This window comes from Etheostoma spectabile, chromosome 9 (genome assembly GCF_008692095.1).
Source record: "Etheostoma spectabile isolate EspeVRDwgs_2016 chromosome 9, UIUC_Espe_1.0, whole genome shotgun sequence".
Classification (NCBI taxonomy): domain Eukaryota; kingdom Metazoa; phylum Chordata; class Actinopteri; order Perciformes; family Percidae; genus Etheostoma; species Etheostoma spectabile.
In genome coordinates, this window is record NC_045741.1 from 7,005,401 (window position 1) to 7,010,112 (window position 4,712).

The window sequence follows — 4,712 nt, forward strand, 5'->3', positions numbered from 1 at the left end:
TAACGTGGTTTAATGTACCTAAACATCGATCAATCATCCCCATATTTACCGTGGCCATATCTTGTCCTAAACACTTAAACCTGTCAAAAAAACTAAACTAAAATCCAACGATTGTAGAAGTTATTTCACGGTAACGTTTTCTTCTTCATTGGTGTCTATGGCGAGGAAAAGGCTTAACGGTTAATGTACTAAATCAACGATCAATTATCACCATATTTTCTCTCACATATTGCTCCTATAACCAGTGAAAACTGTCACAATCAGACCCAAATTCCTGTTACTATGGACAGTAGCTGACATTAACTTTGTCCGATTTTTTGACAGTTTTCCTGGTTTGAAGAGCATATGTGAAGAGAAATAGGTGATAATTGATCGATGTTTAGTACATTAACCACGTTACCTTTTCCTCGCCATAGACACCAATGAAGAAGAAAACGTTACCGTGAGATAACTTCTATAATCGGTGTATTTCAGTTTAGTTTTTTTGACAGGTTTAAGTGTTAGACAAGATATGGCACGCGTAAATAAGGGGATGATTGATCGATGTTTAGGTACATTAAACCACGTTAAGCCTTTTCACGTTAAGCGTTTTAGAACGTCCCGGTTGATGCTAAATGCAGTGACTAGGGATGGAAACCGAATACCGTTACATCGTTAGCTCATCAGAATTTCGATGAAATCGTTTGCAATGGTGGAATTACTATTTACACTCAAAGCAAATAACTGTTAAAACAACATTTTTCGAAATGAGATTCAGATAAGTAAGTGTGACATGGTTTGCGTGTAGTTAAGTGTCACAAATTCCACTATGTCCACGCCAAGAGGGGTTAAGGTTAGGATAGCCGACTGGTCAGGGGAGAGGACCGGTACACATGGGGTTACGTTACGGGGGTTTTGGGACACTAAACTGTTTGTATAACGTGTAACATACTGTGGCAATAGACGCTTTTCTGATTGTAATATTGCGTTGTGTGGCTGTTAGCTCTGTTAGTTCTGTTAGCTACGTTAACTCTGTTAGCTCTGTTAGCTCTGTTAGCTACGTTAACTCTGTTAGCTCTGTTAGCTACGTTAGCTCTGTTAGCTACGTTAGCTCTGTTAGCTACGTTAGCTCTGTTAGCTCTACAGAGCTAACAGAGCTAACGTAGCGAATGTAGCTAACAGAACTAACAGAACTAACAGAACTAACGTAGCTAACAGAGCTAACAGAGCTAACGTATCGAATGTAGCTAACAGAGCTAACGTAACTAACGTAGCTAACAGAACTAACAGAACTAACAGAGCTAACAGAGCTAACGTAGCTAACAGAGCTAACAGAGCTAACGTAGCTAACAGAGCTAACGTAGCCAACAGAGCTAACAGAGCTAACAGAGCTAACGTAGCTAACAGAGCTAACGTAGCTAACAGAGCTAACGTAGCTAACAGAGCTAACAGAGTGACGTAGCAACAGAGCTAACAGAGTAAGAGTTAACGTAGCTAACAGAACAACAGAGCTAACAGCCACACAACGCAATATTACAATCAGAAAAGCGTCTATTGCCACAGTATGTACACGTTATACAAACAGTTTAGGTCCCAAAACCCCCGTAACGTAAACCCCATGGTAACGGTCCTCTCCCCTGACCAGGCGGCTATCCTAACCTTAACCCCTTTGGCGTGGACATAGTGGAATTTGTGACACTTAACTACACGCAAACCATGTCACACTTACTTATCTGAATCTCATTTCGAAAAATGGTGTTTAACAGTTATTTGCTTTGAGTGTAATAGTAATTCCACCATTGCAAACGATTTCATCGAAATTTGATGAGCTAACGATGTAACGGTATTCGGTTTCCCTCCCTAGTCACTGCATTTAGCATCAACCGGGACGTTCTAAAACGCTTAACGTGAAAGGCTTAACGTGGTTTAATGTACCTAAACATCGATCAATCATCCCCTTATTTACCGTGCCATATCTTGTCCTAAACACTTAAACCTGTCAAAAAAACTAAACTGAAATCACACGATTATAGAAGTTATCTCACGTAACGTTTTCTTCTTCATGGTGTCTATGGCGAGGAAAAGGCTTAACGTGGTTAATGTACCAAACATCGATCAATTATCACCTATTTCTCTTCACATATTGCTCTTCATAACCAGTGAAAACTGTCAAAAAACGGACAAGTTAATGTCAGCTACTGTCCATAGTAACAGGAATTGGGTCTGATTTTTGACAGTTTTCACGGTTATGAGGAGCAATATGTGAGAGAAATATGGTGATAATTGATCGTTGTTTAGGTACATTAACCACGTTAAGCCTTTTCCTCGCCATAGACACCAATGAAGAAGAAAACGTTACCGTGAAATACTTCTACAATCGTTGGATTTTAGTTTAGTTTTTTTGACAGGTTTTAAGGTTTAGGACAAGATATGGCCACGGAAATATGGGGATGATTGACGTGTTTAGGTACATTAAACCACGTTAAGCTTTTTCACGTTAAGGTTTTTAGAACGTCCCCATCAACCTTCACCCTGGACTACATCTGCCATCTATACTTTTACATACTAATATATGTTTTCCATATTATCACTCAACCCATGTAGGCTCTATTTCTTATGCAAAACAGATATTTGGCTGCATCATTTACGTATTTATTGTTTTTTCACATTGTTATACATTTGTCTATGTATGCGCGTTCACCAAGGCAAATCCACGTATGTGTAAGTTAAACTGGCAATAAAAGGGTGGGCAATATAGAGAAATCAAACATGACGTATTTTTTGACCAAATACCTCGATATCGATACTGCAACAATAGTGTAGTGTTGACCATTGGTGGCTTAACAAAAATATTAACAATGAGATTTTAATAAATAATCAACAGTAATGGGACTATAATGACTAAGTGGGTAAAGGCAAATATAGAACAGTTACAACTGGTAAGTCAGAAATGACACCAGTTACTGAATGCAGCCTTTAAAACCAGGAAAAGACAACAGTTACCATATTACAACATTACGAATGTATCCAAACTTAGACAATATCTGTCTCATATCACAATATTGATATACTATTGATATGTTGCCCAGTTCCACATGAAGTATTTGTAAAGTTTAATGAGTGTTTTGTTTACTGAGCTTTTTATTGTGTAGTCATTCCACGCTTAAGCCTCATCCCCCTTTGTCCTTGGGTCAAATTTGACCCGTTTTCAGTAAAAAAAAAATAACATAATTGGCACAAAAAAATGGTTGTAAAAATAAACTTTGGGACAAAAAAAAAACTCACCTTTAAAAAAACTATGGGGAAAAAAAACAACAAAAGCACCACAACATTGAAAAATAGACAAAAATGTGGAAAAAAAGCACATAATAATGTTCTTGAAAAAAGTGACCAAAAGGTGTTCCTTTACATGTGACGGGGAAGGAAGACAACACGGGGGTAACATGCTGAGTCACCTTCTCTCCAGTGATCCCAGTCAGACGCTGAGTCATGTTACAGGAGGCGAACTGCTTCTTTGAAAGTGAAACATGAGGTGGTCACATGTGATGGTGAATGAAGTAGATCAACAGCCTCTATGCGTTGGGCCTAATTATTTATGTATGACTCATTAGATCATGCAGATATTTACAAAACTAATTTTTTTTTTTTGTCTTTTGGCCATTTTGTGTGTTTATTTTTCTGCACTCTGCCTAAACTCTAAGTGTGTCCATTATCCGCCTCTTTCAGTCACTCGGTTTTGATGTGTACATGTCTGGGGACAGTAACTTTTAATAAAAATAAACACTTTGTTTTTTATTTAATTATCGAATTCTCTGACAGCCGAGCATGAGATTGTTCGAGAAAGAATCACGATTAAGAATCGATTTATTTATGTATTTATTATTTATTATTTATTATTTACACCCTATATTTCAACAAAACTAGAGTTGTGATGGTTGGAAAAGTGTAAAGAGCCCCAAAAGGCTTTTCTTATTTTCATTTAGTTTCGTCAACTGTGATTGAAGTTTAGTGAAAGCAATTTTGCGGTGTTTCCGTCATTCTGCTCAAAAAAGACAACGGAGCTGAAAACAGACAACACCTTGGGGCGAGGCACTAGCAGTGTGGCGGTGGGTCTTCTCTGAAAATCGTGGGTGTACTAAAAAAGTGTAAAAGGCAGGTTTCCTAAACTGTAAATCCTTGGTGCATTCACCTCCCAAAGAATGAAAGGGTCTTGACGTTTTGAAAGTCGTTGTGTGTTTTGATTTGATGTGACTTGTTTAGGCCAAACCCCAGGGTTCAAGGCCCGAGTGGAGAAAGTCATGAGGCCAAGAAGGAGGTGCTGGGACACTCGAAACAAGGCGGAGTTCATCAGGCTCATGGAGCAGGAGGTGGAGTACCAGCTGGGCTCAGCCACAGAAAAAGGCTCGCAAATATTCTGAAATATCAAACAAATCAAAGTAAAGTCGCAAACAGATTGTAGGCACTCACTTTGGTTATTTGGGGCTACATCTGATAAGTAAGGAACGTTTATTTATGTAGCGCTTTTCATATAAAAACATTTCAAAGTGCTTCACAATAAAATAAAGTACAAAAGACATCAGGATAGAGAAGAGACCTAGGACATAAAATAAGATGCACTAACCCTGGTCAAACTAAAGCCGTTTAAATAATTTCTTTTTAAATAAAGTCTAATCTGCTTTTGACACAGGCGAAGAACTATAGTATGCGACACATGAGGAAAGTAGTCACTAAGA

The 4,712-nt window shown here is 38.2% G+C and overlaps 1 protein-coding gene across 1 annotated transcript in view; it reads right to left on the bottom strand.

Annotated features, from left to right (window-relative positions):
- The window catches only part of atpaf1 (ATP synthase mitochondrial F1 complex assembly factor 1), a 13,742-nt gene that overhangs the window by 8,687 nt on the left and 343 nt on the right, over positions 1-4,712 (bottom strand). The gene's annotated exons all lie outside the window — the stretch shown is intronic.